At 42.5% G+C, this 18,456-nt stretch overlaps 1 protein-coding gene across 1 annotated transcript in view; it reads right to left on the bottom strand.

The window, feature by feature from the left end:
• TAFA4 (TAFA chemokine like family member 4) overlaps positions 1-18,456 on the bottom strand; it is a 415,549-nt gene that overhangs the window by 31,169 nt on the left and 365,924 nt on the right. The window lies entirely within an intron of this gene.

Raw genomic sequence — 18,456 nt, 5'->3', positions numbered from 1 at the left:
AGGGTTTTAGGGTTTAGGGTAGTGTTGTACTGGTAGTGTAGTTTACTGTTTTAGTGTTTAGTGTAGTGTGGGGGATTTTGGTGGGTAGTGAATGAGTGTAGGGAGCGGAGTAGGGGTATGTGTATGTTAGTGCAGGGGGTAGTGATTTAGGGTTTAGGGTAGTATAGTGGTGTTTCAGTAGTGTAGGGTAGTGTAGTGTTTTAGTTTTTTGGTAGTGTTTTAGATGTGTAGGGTAGTGTATTTTCTATAGTGTTGTGTTTTAAACATTTTTTTTTTAAATATGACATGTTATTCCGCATACCATTTCTATTACTAGGCAAGTATTTACATTGCATACATTAACACTTTCAATGTAATGGTATGCGAAGTAAACACATGCGTAGTAACGGTTATTGCTAAGTAACAACAGCGTAGTAATAGCATGCAAAGTAATGGCATGCGAAATAACATCTCATATTCCTATATACCTCTGACTTAGCAGGGCAATCGCTCTTTTGAAATTTTTATACAGAATATTTTCTAATTAGAGATTCCCCCTCTGGAATGTAATGTGCCTGTGAGCATCTCACTCAAGGAAATTGCCCCACCTGCACCCTTACACTCCCACCAACACACATACAAACACATACATTTCTCACTGATATATTGACTTACCTACATCACTCATACTCATTCATTAGAAGAATAGCGAGTGTTTGGGTGTGAGAATTGGCAAACAATTATGCTAGAATAAATTAATGAGTGGGTTAGTGAGTGTGTCACCCCTCATGCCAGTAGCGCCACCTCGCTGACTGCTTTCATTATAGTCGCCCATTTTACCACAATTACATAGTTACCAACTTGCATGATTTAGTGACCCATTCACAGATTCAGCAGTAAATGGGTGTTTGTATGGGTCACTGTGTGTGGGTGTGTTGGAGTTTTATGTGTGAGCGTGTGGGTCTCTGTGTAAACTAATAACTACACATGACCACACACAAATCTGTAAAATCATGCAGAGTATAGTTAATTTGAATAAAGTGCTGCTCCAGCTCCCCCTACCTCTGGCAAGAACAATGTGTGAATACATTTGTTTTCTCTTCATCCTCCCCTTTGATAGCATGGTGGAGAAGTGGAAGGCTTAAGGGAAACTCCAGAGTAAACTTATATGCCATGAGAGCACATGTTGGAGCTGTTCTGAGCGATGGATAGGGTGGGGTGCAATGGACGACCAGGCAGGTGCATGCTGGGGATATATATACACTGCATACTGGCGGTCGCCAGTAGGCACTTATAGTTAGGACAGAGTTTCTATCAAAAAGGTGATTTTCAGTTGCCTACATCTTTGGCACCGCTTGATGAATCATTAAATTTTTCCAAACATTTGGCCTGTACATCAGGCTCTGTCTGAAAAGTTTCAGAGTAGTTCGTCAAGTGAAGGCCGAGAAAACGGGGGGGGTCACAAAGCGCATTTAAGCAATGTTAATTCCCATAGAACCTACAGCCCAAACCATTGGACGGAATTACATCAAATTTGTCAGGAAGCTAGATCTTGGCACACAGACCGTGCTTTTTGTGATTTGGTAAAAGTCTTTTTAGTAATTTGGGAGATATTAACTGGGAAACAAATGTGTATATATAGGGACTCAGATTACCCATGGATCCAACAGTTCCTGTGTTGAAATCTGATTAGCTGCCAACATCTCAACCAGGAAGTGTTGTCAGCATCTTTGGGACTCGGCTTGAACTGAGTTCTGCAAAAAAACATAAAAAATAAAAAAAAGGGGACAGGATAGGTATACTCTGATCCCCTAGAACTGGTGGTGAGGTCCCACTGGGACCCTGCCGAGGGTTAAAATCATTTTTTGTATCAATATTTCCACAAACTCGTGGGTGGATCAGTGGATTCACAGCAGAATTGAAAAGAGAAAGCACATCATGGCAAAGAAGCCCCCGGGTGGGCCAAATCCCAGGAGCCTGCAGGCATAATAAAGAAAAAGGAGGGGGCACATGGGGCCTGCTTCCAAGACTTTCTAAAAGCACAGGAGACCGCCACCTCCACGGGGCACGTCTTTTTTTTATGCAGGGTGTGCCAGCGCTGCACGCCCCAGGACCACCACCTCCCAGAAGCAAATAAACAAATAAACTGGGGGGGGGGAGCAGCACAGTGTCACCTACAGCCCCAGAAACCGCCACCTCCCCGGGGTGAAACAGCAAATCAATATGGGGGATTCACGAGGCCACCTGCAGCCCTGGGGACCACCACCTCCCCAGGGCTTTATTTAAATTTTGAGGCAGGGCAGTGCGGACCACCTGAGCACCAGTGACCACCAACTTCCAGGGGCTTATTAAAATTATGATGCAGGGGGGCTGCAAACCTCCCCTCCCGAGCACCGGGGACCACCACCTCCCCGAGGCCCCCTCATGGAGCCAGTAATGGCGCTTTGAAAGTTTCACAAAGTCAGAGCACACACTCTGCTGTCAGCAAGTGGGAACTGTAAAACTTTCCCGCTTACTGTCAGCTGAGGTATCGTCCATTTCCCTACGAGCAGAGATGAGGGCAGGGAAACAGAGTACAATTGCTTTGACATACAGGGAGGTGCATGTTTAGCAGCTGCCTCTGTGTCGAAGCAATGCAAGCTCCCGCTAGAGGTGGGGGAGCCAGCAGGGACTGGGGGACCTTTAGGCTCCCACTGCAGTCGGTAACAGGGGAAAGTGGGTGCCCTGGGTAGGACCAGGGCACATTGAATAAAGACGCTGGGCCCCAAGGGATAGGGTCTCCAGAATCGAAATTGTCCCTAGGAGGTGAGCCACCCATACCCCCTCCCCCAGAATGATCAATAACATAAAAAAAGGCCAGAGCCCTAGGAATGGGGTACCCATGGCCGAAATCAGCTGAGGGAAGCCATGTGCCCCGCCTCCTATATTACAAGTAGACCAGGCTCCGGGGGATGGGGTCTCTGAGGCTGAAATTGATACACGTAGTGGGATCATGCAGACCCCCTACCCGACAAAAATCATTTTAAAAATGGCCGGACCCCAGGGGATGAGATCCATGGGGCCAAAATCAGCCAGGAAAGCAGGCCGCACAGCCCCCCTCCATCATTACAAATTAGCCCGGGGAAGGGGGGCCACACAGCCCCCCTTTGCTAATAACATTTAAATAAAAATGGCTGGTCGGGAAGTCGTCGAAGGTCCGCCCCCTTTCAGCACCACTCTGCAAATGCACCTCCAGGTGCACTACTGGTTGGGGGATAAAGTCATCTAGGCTCCTGCTAGTCCTTGAGGTCCAGGAACCCCTCCTGTTACCTCGAGTAAGTCCCACATTATTGGACTGCTGAGGGGTTGTTGGAGGCCCTGCGCCCTTTCACCACCACTCTGCAAATGATCTTCATGGTGCACTACTAGTTGGAGGATGAAGTCCTATTGGCTCCTGAGAGTCTTTGGGGGCCAGTAACCCCTCCTGTTATGTCGAGTTAAGTCCCATACAGCGGGATTGCTGAGAGGTCTTCAGGGGCCAAGCCTTGTTTCTCCACCACTCTGCGAAAGTGCCTCCTGGTGCACTACTGGTTGTAGGATGAAGTTCCCTTGGATGCTGAGGATACTTGGGGGCCAGGAACACCTCCTGTTACCTCCAATAAGTCCCATTCACTCACCCTTACAAGCGCTCTCACAGCCACTTACTTTAGTATGTATGTTTAACACTCAGTAACTTTTAGAAAACACTCACAATCACTGGATGATGTCATCACTGATGTCATGAGTGAAGTCATTTGAGATGTCATCAGTGATGTCATTTGAGATGTCATCAGTTATGTCATGAGTGATGACACTGACCACGTAATCAGTGATGTAATATGTGAGGTCATAAGCAGTACATTGTGGGCGCATAAGTTATAGTTAGATAAGCTAACTATGCTGAATTTCTCTGGTTTTGTACGAGTGAAATGTCAGCCTAACTATACTAACATTTGGTGAAAAATATTATATATATCTATATAATACATCTTCTTACATGACCGCAATGATATTTGTTGTTATTTTCAAACTAATTTCTTTATTTTATTAAATGTGTTCTACTGATGCACTGCTTCATGAATGTAGTATTTTCTTCTGCTCTTTTTGTTGGTGGTTTATTTGCTGATTATGCTCTGCAGTAGTTCGAGAATTATGAACAAACAGCCTCTGCAGAGCAGGCACATTATATTCTGCTGAGAAGCAAATCACTTATTTCCCTGGGGTGAAATATATAGGTTTGAGTTATTTGTTTCCTAGTTACAGATTCGAATGTTCCTTACAAAAACCCACTATAAGGGAAGACAAAAAATGATGGTGCAATAATATAATTGTGTGGTTTTTTCCTTTGTTTAGATTTCTCATGAAGTGAAATGCATGAAGGTGTGTCCGTTCTTCCTAGTAATGACTATATAATAATGTAGTTTATTGACTGATACTAGCAAAGTAACATCATTAGAATGGGGGAGCCACTCTGTGTTTAAATAGGATGCAACCTGATATGTTGCAACTTTAAGCAGAGTTCATTATGTTAAAAAATCACTTAAGCAAATAAATATAATATCAGTTATTCTCAAACATATACAATGGCTTAGCGCATGTACACCACTCTTAAGAATCATTGAAATAAAATGATAATTTGTAATATGGATTTTGTACACACGGTTACAATTATGAAGGATATCAAGTGTGGGATTCAAAGTAGCTATTTAGGATATACTATCTATTCAAAAGTTAATCTTTTCAGTTGGACCTTCAAGTTTAACTTTTCTAAAGTATTGATCTCTTACTGCCGTTTATAACATTTGAACCTGATTTTGGCACTCAATCATCAATGCATTTAAACATAGCTGTTCAAAATTGAAGGACACAAGCACCAACATGGTCTGTTAGGGACTGGCCTAGAGAAAGCGTTAACTGTTTTTCCAGGATAATGTAATGTAAATAAAATAATGCACCATAGTAATAGTATATGTACTAATGGAGCAACCTTTTTTTTACTTATCATTTTCTTAGAGTGTCAACCAAATAATGGGTTAGCTCAAGTCACAGCACATACACATTGTGGGTTAGCTATTGGACTGGTTGGGAGTGTAAGTTTAATCTTGCATTATCTCACTAAACAGTGATCAGGCAATTTCATTGTACAATATGTTCAGTGAGGATATTTTATCTGTATCCAGGTATCTAGTATTTGATTAAGTTGCAAGAGTGTGAAAATGACTCTCTAGCAGTGACCTTGTTTTTGTTCATTGCTGTGATAAAGTTGGAGAGGAAGTTACTGTGCAAGGTGTGTCTGGAATTAGTCGCATCACATTGTGTGCAGCAATCGTCCTTGCAAAATGAATGATAAGTATATGCAAAATGTTACATTTTCAAGCAGTTTAAAGTTTTGCTTTTAGCAAGATCATTTAATTGTTTGTTTTTTTAACAGATTTCACAAATGTTTTTTTCAAAAGACGCATGGCCAGCCGGCCAACAATTCATGAAACAATAGATGTATGTAAAAATAAAACTGTGTATCTGCATGCACCTGTACAGCCTGACCCAACGCCCGCCCCAACATTATTCAAGATCACAGTATGAAATACAACATAGAAAAGCCTACAGATTAGTCCCTCCATGCCAGGCCTGCCATTCTCAACCCTACCCCTCAAACTGGCATATTTAATCATTTATATCTTGTGTGGGACAACAGACAGGTTCCATAATGATTCCCTTTGTAGTACGCCCACACCTATCACACCTTCATGTACTTCTGTGGACATCCCCAAGCTGGGTCTACTGCCACTTCAAGGCCCATGCAGTAGTCTAACACCATTCTTCCATGCTACCAACGTCCTGCCTTCCAGTCCCTCCCTATGTCCCGCTTCGCCAGAGTCAATCCGAGGAAGAGCAGAAGCATTTTGTATCTATTGCTCCCTAGCATGTAATTTCAGAGATATATAGCAGAATTAATTTTGGGTCCATTGGGATGGACTAGGCTAGAACCTTGCTCAAACATGATGTCACACTTTCCGAGAAGTGTAGTAGCACAGGACAGCACCATACCATATGTAGGAATGTGCCCTTGATTGCCTCACACCTGAGACAAGCAAGGGAGGCAATTCCCCCCATCCTCTACAATCAATGACATGTTTAGTAAAGGCTGTGTACTTTAATTGTTTTAACGGACCCGTGCTGTGATGGCTGCATTCCTAGGTGTCCCCAAGGCCTCCGCCCAAACCTCATTCTCCAAAATTCCCACATCGGCCTCCCATGCCAGTTGAAGAGCAGCAAAGGCATCTGGGCAGTTGGAGACAAGTGTCTGGTAGATTTGTGTAATCTTGCGGTCACTCGCCCATAAGGAATTTGCCTTCCGAGGGATTACATTATGGGAGGTCCTGGAGATCTGAGATGTACGGGTTCAGTGCATGAAAGTTGATTTAAACTCTACACTCAAAATGTTATCAAGTTGGCAAACTTTTAACTCTACACAGTTTGAACCCATGTGGCACACTGGATACTTCTTTTTGATGTCAGTAAAGCTATACTTTACACTAGGGCACCACTCACACCAGGTATCAAGAAGTGGTAACTCAAAGATCAGTAGATTTGATGCAACCAACAAGTATAAATATTAGATTAGAAAAACTCATAACAATGCTGGCGGTAATTTTCTAAGTCAAAGAAAGTTATGCATAGCTCCATCTTAAGGCCAGGGTGTGTCTGCAAAGAATATCTACAGTCAGGGGCCGTGAGCAAAATAGTAAACAATCACAAGAGACCCTTGATAGTAGATCTATCACATGCTCTCAAATCATGTCATCCAGAGGGTGTTTGTAGGGACAGGTCTTCAGAACATCATAGGGGTACCATGAGCAGTGGCGGGTAGGAGCTACCTGTTGGACAGGTACAAAATTATGTCTATTACGTACAGCACTTAGAAGTAGCAATAGATGAGTATGTAGTGATAGAGTAAACAAGAACTCATTGTGATTGTGGTGTGCAGAAATCAAGTTTATAATAGATCGATTCAAGTCAAAAATCACATCCACCTATTTCCTATTTTGTGAGTTCACGTACTTTATGTACAGTTGCAGAATAAATGCTATCCTGCCATTTTAATAATTGCCAGGCAAGTGTTAAGTCTATATAAAACTATATTTTTTGTTAAAAATAACAATGAAATATATGCAGATGACGTCCTTTTAATTTTAACCTCCCCAGCAGCCTCAGGTCAGCACATTCTGCAAATCATGCGCATCTTTGGTGAATTCCTGGGACTTTGCCTAAACATCTCCAAGGGCCAGATGTATGACCGTTGTTTGAAGTCGCGAATAGGAAATCAGCCTGTTTGCGACTGCAAAATTGGTCTGCCCTATTTACAAACCCTATTTTGCAAGTCAGCCGCAAAACACTCGCAGTTTACCACCCATTTCAAGTGAGTGGTAAGCTACTCACAAACTGGAAAAGATGCGTTCCCCTTTTTGACTGGCACTGAAAATCTTTTTTAAGAGCAGGCAGTAGTCCCACAGACCACTGCCTAATCTTAAAAAATGAAACAGTAATGTTTCATTTTCTTTTTTAAATGCTTCCCGTTTTCCTTTAAGGAAAACGGGCTTCATTTAAAAAAGAAAAAAGTGCTTTACTTAAAAAGCAGTCACTGACTTGGTGGTCTGATGACCCTAGCAGGCCACCATCCCTGGGAGGGCTAGCCATTCCCAATGGGGTCGCAAATTGCACCTGCCTCATGAATATTAATGAGGCAGGCAATTTGCGATCCCATTAGGAATCACAAACCGTGTCTGAGACACTGTTGTGAATTCCAATTTGAGAGTCACAAAACAACGTAATTTGCGTCTCGCAAATTGGAAGGGTTGTACATCTGGACCCAAGTCCTTTGGGCTCCGTGTGGACAAGTATCCACAAAACCTTAGCTGGGCTTCAGGACTGCAATGGACAATCTCATGTATTTGGGGGTGTTCATATCCCCCTCACATGACATCAGCCTGGGCGCGTAATCTTGACCCTGTTCTGGAATGCCTCAAAGGGGATATATGCGTATGGTCAGTTCTGCCCCTCTCCCTAATGAGTAGGTCTGCCAATTTCAAAATGGTATCACTGCCAGGCTGCAACACCAACTGCAGAATTTTTGTTATACATTCCCTTGACAGTGGTTCCGATCAGTAAATCCTATTCTTATCAGCTGCTTTTGGGCTGGCAGAATCCCTTGCATCCCCCTAGAGAAATGCATCCAATCTTCATATTGTGAGGACATTGTTGTAATTTAGATCCTCCTCCGTTGGTACCTTCCCACCCACCCCTCCTCTTCTGTATAACTTAGAATGTTCCTACTCTTGGTTCTGAAGCTTGCCATAGAGTGTTGAGAAAGTTCCATTGAGGCAAGCAGGCTGTGACAGATGTGGAGCAGTGGAGATGATTGATAAAGCTTATCCAGAGCCTACCTTGAAGTTCTTTCTTCTACCACCAGCCAGCAGAGCCCACTTCACAGCAGATATAGCTGGCACAGACATTGAATCTTACTATCTAGCATTGCATCTTCTAGTCCTCAATGACTGGTGGTACATGGGACAGGAGGACCATGTGTATGCATCCGAATGATGGGCAATGGGGGGCACTCCAATTATTTCATACTTAGACAGCGATGATGGGCGTGATGGTCTTCCACTAGCAACAGGTGTTGTTATCACGCAGTGGCGGGAGTCCCTACGATGGATAGGGTGGTGAAAAAGACTGACACAATGGACACCGCTGTGGCAGGGCAGCTGTGTGTCACAGGAGGCCACACTCAATGGCTTTCGAAAAAAGGATCTGATAAGCATCTCTACCTTTAGTGACATCTTGAGTGGGACGGTCCTCAAATCTTTTCAGACCCTGCAATCAGATTACCAACTCCACTGAAGCCAGTTCTATTGCTATCTGCTTTTGTAGAAACATTCTCTCAAAACTGTTGTTTGCTGGAAACTATTCAAGGAAGTGAAGTTGAGAAACTGCACACTTTTCAAACTGTGTAGAGTGAAAAGTTTGCCAACTTGATAACATTTTGAGTGTAGAGTTTAAATCAACTTTCACCGCTGTATTACTTTTCTGGAATGATTAAATCTCTCCCCCATATGTTTTTTCCTCTCTCTTCCGTTTTTCTCCATTGATTTACCGTTGGAGGCCTGCATGTGTACTCTTTGGTTGGTTATGGATATGGATCCTAAGGACTCACCAATCCCGGTGTTCTTCATTCAATAATCATCTTCATCAACAATTAATAGTTTACCAACTTAAGTTTGAATGAGAAGAAACTTGAAGAACTAGTACACTACCCAGAATCAGATTGGCAGGGCCAAAGTTCCTTCCAAGCCTGCTTAACCGTTTGGCCATTTATGAGAAACTTAAGCAACAAAATTGTTATTCAAGACAAGTGGGAGTGCAACTTTGCGAACTGATGCAGTACTGTCAAAAAGCAAGTAAGCACTACATAATTTGATGTTGACACATCTTTCTAGTACCGGTGAACTTCCAATGCAGACTGCAGTTATTGGCAACAGCTTTTCCTTTTAAGATGTGGCAGACCTTTAGACCTTTCCAAAGTTATTCTCCAAAATAGATCATCGTTCTTGGTGGCCCGGAGGTAAATTCACCTAAGAGAAATATCTATTCCTTACTGACATAATTACATAGCAGTAATCTCCTTTACTCTGAATACCTTTTTCTCATATCATCACTCACTCAATGTCAAACCTCCCCTCTAGGCACCACATGACCAGTATACTAAACCTAAATAAATGCTTTTACCTCACCCTCCTCACTCACCTCATATTGCCACTCCTGGGCCTGGGTAATAAGTAGAAGGAAGACACACCATCCTAAAACTTACAGAATTGACATTGCCATAGGGTGAGGTGGGAGATTTATAAGTACTTTTACAAGGAAGGAGTATTTAGAGTAATGACAGAAAAGGTAGAAGTGGGGTTTCCCATATAGCTGCTCTATATACATAGAAGATTGATGCTCCACGTGCTTATGCCAGTGAGGCAGGCATTACCAGAGCAGATCATCCCTGACTTCCTGTGTAGAAATCAAATTCTTAATCCATCTACTATAAGCTGAAGTAGATATTTTATACCCATGTCCAAAAAAACATCAACATTGACAAACAAGTTCTCACATTCCCTGTAACCCAGAGATCGCTTTAGGTAAATGTTAACTGCCCTTAAATCATCCAATGATGAATTACTTTGGGGAAACAATCTTGGCCCTAGATCAAGGACAATCTGTCTAGAAATGTTTTGTCAGATGTGGAGGTCTAATAGATAAAGAATCAAGTTCACCCATTCCGCATGTCAATGCAATGGCTACTAAAAAGAATAACATGTTTTAAACTTCAGTGTGTTGTTCTACAGATCCTTAACCCCTTCAGTGCTAATGACAAGGGTAACTCGTCATGTAGGGCCCATTGATTTCAATGGAAAGTCAATGGACCTACATGCACACCCCTTAGCAGCCAAGTGGTTAAAGAAGTTTTTGTTTTTGCTACTCATGCAGTTCCAGAAGATGGTAGTACACACTCTCATTACCTGTCAGCTGGACTATGCTAATGTCCTGTATTGTGGTCGACCAGTTCACCAACTCAGAATACTCCAGCTGGTGCAGAATGCCGCAGCTCGGCTCCTATTAAATCTTTGGAGAAGTAATCATATATGTCATCACCTTAAAGAGCTGCATTGATTGCCAGTCCGCCAGAAGGTTCAGTTCAAGGGGCTTATGCTTCCCCACAGAGCCTTTTATCAGACTGCGTCACAGTATCTGGCTAATAGGCTTGTACCTTACCTTCCAGCAAGAACATTGCGTCCATCAGATACCATGTTGGTGTCTGTCCTCAAAATCAAAATGAAAAAATGGGGCAGCTCATCCTTCTCGTCTCTTGCTACCTCTGGATGGAATTCTCTCCCCTTTTTTTTGTGAGCCATGAAGGAGGAGGGCTCTTTAAAATGCAGCCTCAAAAACAGTTTTTTGTTCTGGCATATCAGTAATGTTTTTCAGCTTAAGTGGCCAATTAGCCTTAGCATCAGAACACTCATTTGAGTAGCTGCGCGTGCTATAAAAACCTTTATTGATTGATTAATTGATTGAAAGGATGATGACTGTAAAGCTTAACCGCTTCCGTGCGGCGCCGATTCCGCCCCTGTGGTGGACATTCCAGAACAGGGTGTGGTCGTGATGGAACCGTTCCGTCATCAGCACAGCTCAGCCGTGACTGATGATGGAACGGTTCCGTCACAAGCATCGAAGGGGTTAAGAACCAAGGGAAGATCCCATGAGGGAGCTTCTAATTTACCAGGCTGTCTCAGCAAGGAAAAACTGTTCAAAATTGTACTGCCTAAAGATTCCATCTTGTTTACACCCCCGTGGCTCTAATTGATCTTATCACTGACTATTGTACTCTTAAGGTAGCAACTGATAAAGCTTTGTAAAACCCATCCTGAAAAAATTGTAAAATTCACTTTATATCACAGGACAATTGATCCAAAGAGTTCCCACTACACCAGATGTCAAAAGAATGTTAGTGATGATCACAAGAGTATGAAGTAGATAGACATTGAGATCCCATAACTGACAGTGCTACTGGGAAGAGAGTTCCAACATTTTCCTCTTCCCAGTAGCCTTGCTGTCATACTCATCCACTGAAATACTACAAAAAAAGAAGAGGAGCAGGAAGTGGACACTGGGAAGACCTACTCCGCTATTATGGATTAATAGGAGCCAACTCTTTCCCCAGCCAAAGAGGAGCTGTCAATACCAGATCGAATGTGTCCTTCCAGAGGTGAGCCAAAGTCGTCTAGCAATGGAAATGAGGAAAACACATATAGGAGGAGAGGAAGCCAAGGGCAGATAAGTGCATTTGCTCCCCAACAACCGAGCTCTGGAAACTTGGACAGATGTTTTAACAGAGGAGTATTTTGAGCAGGCAAAATTATCTATTTGAGGATTTTCGAATATTCAGCATATTTCTTCTGGCAAGCCGGACATAATTTGTGGGAAGAAGGGACTACTCCGGTCAACCTGCCCACTATTACATTCACCTTCCCTCAAATGCAATGTGCATTTCTGCTCAACTGACTTTCAGGTAAGTCAAGGGTGCCAGAGAACGAAAACCCATCACTGACTGTTTCCTGGGGTAAGACCATAATACCATACTGTCGGTCTTTATTGTCTGTCTGGCATAGTGAACTGACTTCATCTTCTTCTATTTCAAGGAATGAAATCTTTCCTCCAGTGTCCACATCCATAGTTAGGATTATCAGGTAGGTAGGACAGAACAAGGTTCCCTTGTCATAGTTAGGACATCTTTCTCCAATGACTTTGCAAAATACACAGCATAGGTAGCTGCTCTTACTGTCTTATTCAGATCAGCAAATTATTTCATTAATGAAGCATCCATTCTGAGGTCCACAACAATCCCCACTGAAACCTCTTCAGAATTAACTATTGATAGTCATGTCAAACTAGCGAGCATTGGGGCTATCTTTACAGCTGAAGGTAATTTGATGTCTCCTTTAACCCCTTAATTACTGAGGGTTCTCCCCTTTCACATCCTGATACATTTCCTTTTTAGATGTTTGGGCACTGCGCACTTAATACTTCTATTTTTTCCCAAAAGGTACCCAGGACAATTCTAAAGGTATCCATGGCTTGTGGATTCCCCTACAAGATAGTAAGGAAATAGCCATGATATATAGCAATGTATTATTGTTTTGAAAAAAGTGTATGTGTGTGTATTTGAGTTTTTTTCCAAAACATGACATTAGCAAAAGATTTGCAGTGCTAAGTGTAAAGTTATCCTAGCATTCAGGAACTGGCAGAGTGTAAAAAGAAAGTCCACATTTGTTTAATTTTGGGGAAAACAGTTTTTCCAACGTTTTGTGGCTTCTACCTATTTAGATTTTGTGGTGGAAATGGGGGTGAACCCAGAAAGCTATACATTTCTGAAAAGTAGATGAAATTCAGAATTCAGCAGTTTGTCATTTGTGGTTTTCCCAAGAAACTAATATTTGCAATAAAGAAGCCCTGAGAAATAGGATTATTTGTAATTTTTGCCCTGATGACCGATGAGCTAATATACTGTTGTCCAAAAACACACAAATACCCAGAACCATCAATGGAGATGCAGGTTGTAATAATTTTTCATCGCATACCAACCATCTGTTCAAATGGTAAACTCTAATAAATGAAAAATGGGTATGCATTTTGAAATGCTTCCACCAACGTTAGGAATAGTAGTTATTTGTACAACTTTGAGTATACCTATACTACAAATATCGCAAGAAATTCAATTGATAATAACAAACGTACTACTATTCTATGTTTCCTAATTTCTCTCAATAAAAATGGCACCCCACTTGTGTGGATGGTTCTAGAGCTCAGAACATGAAATCTGCACAATCAAGTTTTTGCCCAGAAAAGTGACCTATTTTGGCAATGTGGGTAGCTTCAGTATTTGAGCACGGCCTCGGGATGAGCCAGGAAAACCTCCTAAACTAAGGTCTTTCTGAAAACTAGACACCCAGATGAGTCCATGATGGTGTAATAGTGCTAAAAATAAAAATGTCCTCACATTTCTGATGGAAAGTTACCGATTCTGTGGGGTGCCCAGGAATCCTACCACCCAGTATTCCCACATATCTGGTATTTAAACAGTGCCTTTGTGTGGCTTGTCCTGGGACCCATGACAAAAAAAATCCCCAAAAATCAACATGGACACCTTAGGTTTGAGCATTAAAAATGGACCTGTTTTGATGGTGTCGGTAGATGCCATATTTGAGACTGCATTCGGATGCTACCCAGGGAAACATAATAAACCCTGACATTTATGAAAACTAGACACCCTGTGGAGTCCAGGGTGGTGCAGTTAGAGTATATATATCCCAATGTTATTGTACTGATAGGAGCCTGCAAACTTTACACATTTGCTAAAATAATGCAATTTCCTGTGAGGAAAAGTTCCAGAATATGTGAGATTCACACAATTCTCACCAGTGTTTCACACTTCTCCTGATAGAATTGGTAACCCACTTGCTGTTGTGAGCAATAGGCCCACCCACACAACCACTCAAAACTTGAAGCCTGTTAGGCTATGTGGTATCAATAAGGTTTTCATATGGCTACAGTTTTGGTCTGTTTGTAATCCACCCACACATGGTAAGTTGCACTTAAATTAAAGAAGTGTGGGAGCACAGGTTGGTGAGGCTATGACCATTGGCTTTAAATGCCCAACCCCCAGATGAATCAAGCATCCATTTTGCGATTCCTTATTAGCAAAAAATAAGGATTCGCTAATAAGGAATAGCAAAATGCCATGCATGAAGAACTCGCTTAAAAAATAGCGATTTCTTAAAATTCCTTAATTGCGACTCGCAAATTGCAAGTCGCAATTAAGGAATACCTCCCCATTCATTCCTATGGGCCTAGAGGCCCATAGGATGGAATGGGAAGACAATCTCAATTTGCGATTCTCAATTAGAGAATCGCAAATTGAGATTACAATTTCAAGGGTGCCAGGGTGTCAAAAGGACACCCTGTTGCACCCCTGAAATCTGCATATGGGTACATCTTGCACACACACATGCCCTAAGGGCATGTCTGTGTGTAAAATGGAACTTTGAAAAATGCACTTTAGTGCATTTTATAAAGTTTTTGCAAATTACCATGAAGTTCAACGCAAAAATACCGGTCGCAAAGGGGCAGATTCTGAGAATCTGCCCCTTCGCGAGAGGATTTTAGCTTGATGCATCTGGGCCCAAGTTTCTTGTCACATAAATATGGGGAAAACATTGTATTTGTGACTTATACTTTGATGTTTTCAAGGCATACTTGCTACGAAAATGTTCTGGGATCCTCTACGCAAGTAGCATTTGTAAACAAGGGCAAACTCTTATGCCGACTTGGAATCGGGGGAACGTATTAGAAATTATGTTACAAAGGTCCCACTGTATCTCTGTGGGCCTTCTGTTTCACATCAAATAATTTATCTATATGTTAACCGATCATCAACAATAAACAAATAGATGAATACAAATAGGCTTCTCTTTTTGCAAAACTGGTTTTTCTATTTATCAATCATAGCATTACAAACATTATAAAATATGATGTTACAAACATGATAACATATGGTGTCAATGGTGCAGAGCGCACTGTGCTGTGTCTATTTACAACTGATTATAAAAACAAAGTCACTGGTGCATCCAAGATCATTCCACAGTTATATGTTGAGTAGAAATCTTTAGGATTGTAATAAGATTTCCATTGTGAAGCAATCAAAGTGCAAGCTAAGATGTGGCATTCATGTTTCAGCACAAGCCATAATGCCGTAAATTGCACCGGGTTTCTAGGTTTCAGATTGACCCAGTATTTGTAGGGTTTCCTGGTTGCCGGCTGAACAAGAGCCCCAGAAGTGCAGCCATTTACCAGTGCAAGAGAGAGGAAATTGGAATTTACCCCCTGCTCTCCAGCCCATATATCAAACTTATGCCCAAAAGTATCCTGTAGCTTGGCATGGAGATGTGGTTGCTCTAAGCACTGATGGGCATAAAGACTTTTGAAGCTTTTGGGGTTAGGGTGCGGCCTAATGCCAGGATAGACCGCCCCACTCATTCTTTTTACAAAGCAAGGAAAATCTATCCCTAGAAACCATTGGGGGTAAAACCTTCAATCTCTCCTTGTAGGTGGACAGAAAGACTGTTGATGCCTTTCACATGTAGGGGTAAGGCCTAAATGCAGAGCGGGCTGCTCCATTCCATTTTTATTTTAATAATCTTTATTTCTGGTGGACTTTCTTTTCCCCTTGGGTGGGGCAGATCGGATGTAATTTCATTCAATATGCCCCCAGGTGGAGCAGAAATACTTTTGGGCCCATTATAGGATGGGGGTATGGCATGGTGCCAGGGGGATACGTGCACTCAATTTGTTTCCAAATATATACATTCCTTTCCTCCTGTGAACTTTCTGCCTCCTGGGAGGGCTTACTTGAGTAATCCCCTGAATCTGTCCCCCCAGGTGTGGGTGTTATTTGGCGGAGGCATGGCTTGATGCCAGGGTGGGCGGCCCCGTTTTGTTTAAAAAAAATCTTAACATTCCCTAGTGTTAGTAGGCTTTTGGTAACACCCAGTCTGCCAACTGGGAAATGGAAAGACTGTTGATGCCTTAAAGGGTGGGTGTCACGCCTGATGTCGAGCTGGCCACCCACCCATTTCATTTATGGTCCTTTAGTGAGCACATGCATCAAAACTATTTGAGGAGACAGTCAGACCAATTAGTGTAACAAATGGAGATGCCTTTCATGGGTGGGAGAGTACACCAAATACATGGCTCCATTGGGTAATCAGTGCTAGGAGTAACATCCTCATCATTTGTTATTTTCAGTACATGAATCAGACTTGAGAGAAAGTCATAGCAGTAATTGAGAGAGGAATGAGCAAGAAAGGATGAAGGAAAACCAGTGGACATATCAGGAAAAGAAGCAAGCAACAAGTCTATAAGAAATTGAGTTATTGATTGAGAGGGGTGGAAGCCCTACTCAAGCAACCACTGCAAACCTTGTCAGGGTAAACCACAAAACATAATTAAATTAACTTGTGCTTAACCTTCTGGTAGCTTGGCACAAAAGCAGTCAGGCTCAACTTTGGGCACTGTGTTAAGTATTTATACAGCACTCAAACAGTGATCAAAAAGTGAAAACACAACACAAGGAAAATCCCACACCAATTCAGAAAGACAAAAAATGTAATACAATATTCGAGACCAAAATGATAAAAGTCCAATTGGTAGAACCAGAGTTCTATTTTTTAACGTGTTTAATAAAAACTAGTGCCTAAAAGATCAAAGCACCAACCGCGTACATCTAATCACGCAAGACCAGGTCACAGTCGAGAGTTAAGGCCAACCGCAAAGGAGCGCGATCCGGATAGATTGGGCCTGGTCTTGGTTTACCTTCAGCCCTTTCCGAGGATAAATGCCTGAGAAGGTGAAGTTCAGTGGGGCAAGCCAGCCAGCCGTGTTTGAGGATGAAGTGTCGGCACTGGGGAACCGTTGAACTAAGTCGCGGTGAAGATTACTACTTTCAGACTTTTTTGGAAGTCAAAAATCTGTCTGGATAGCCCTTCTGCGAGGATCTGCTGAACAGAATTTGCTGCTGCTGAGAAGAACATAGAGGGAGCAACCGGAAAGTCAGGCTGACCAGCGATACATCTTGGGAGGATCAACAAGCTGGTAGGTCCCGGACTCCTTTTGGATCTCAGAACACATTTTGGATGAAAATGTTATAAGCCCTGAGTTTGAGTTTTTGGCTGTCTTGCACCTTTAACACCACACCAAATATATAGTTCTAGGACTGGATGGGCATTACTTGGAGGGTAGGAATCACTTCATGCAGGGTCCAGGTGCAGGGTTTAACCTTTTGTAGCTTGTTGTGCCCCTGTAGCGCAGGAAAGGAGGCCAGCCAACTAGCCGTATGAGTCACGCTGGTAGTCCTGAATTCAAGCAGCAAGGCAGAACTCAAGCAACAGGGCAGAACTCTGAGGGTTTAAAGCATGCCGCAAGGAGCAGAGCAATCCTCTGGGTGCAGGAGGGCAGTCGTTTGGATTACAAAGCAGGCATCAAGCAACAGGGCAGTCTTCTGAAGTACAGGGCATGCCTGTACATGCCTGTAGAGTGGACTCTACAGGTCCAGTAGTGAATGGAAGAGCAGGTCTGAGGGTCCTATTTTTATATATGGTGTCAACTTTGAAGTGGAAGAAACTGTTAGAGTTTTCCCTAATAGATGTTTTTTGTTCTTCAATTTGTTTCTCCCTGCCCGGGCTCCAAGAGGTCTAGAAGGCTGGTGTGAAGTTCTGTGTGAGTGTGCTCAGGCAACTTCCTTGAAATGTAAGTGGGGCTGGGAATAACTTGACCCTCCTGTCCTAGCTGGATATTCTCTCCTGCCAATACTTGGTCCCCTTTTCCTCACTGTCTGCTAGGAATATCCTTAGGTCAACTGACACTCTAAACACAGTTGTGTGGCCCAGGACTCTTTGCTAAAGTGCTGAAGACATTTTTCATTGGAACCCGCTGAGTACATACATTAAGGTCATGAACATGACTCATGTTATGTGGTATTAGTATAGTTTGCAACTGCCCTGGTGTAGCTTTCTAGAACATTTGCTATCCCTCTGACAAAGGGAAAACTGAAGCCTTTATTAGTTCTTTTTTTGCGGGAGTTTTATTTAGAGTGAACACCACCAGATGGTATTAGAGCGTTTTGTAAGAGCGCAAGTTACGTTACACAAGGAGACGTTTATTTTTGGTTTTGGAGATCAGGAACCTGCTTCTGTTGTTTAATGAAATGTTGGTTGAAGGTGGGGTCAGTTGACACAGGTCAACATTTCTGTATTTCTGGTACTCAGTTTTATACAGTTCTGGGTTGTCCAGACATTG

The sequence above is a fragment of the Lissotriton helveticus genome, chromosome 9 (genome assembly GCF_964261635.1).
Source record: "Lissotriton helveticus chromosome 9, aLisHel1.1, whole genome shotgun sequence".
NCBI classification, from domain to species: domain Eukaryota; kingdom Metazoa; phylum Chordata; class Amphibia; order Caudata; family Salamandridae; genus Lissotriton; species Lissotriton helveticus.
Note: the sequence above shows the minus strand (reverse complement) of the source record. Positions and strands in the feature narration are given on the sequence as shown.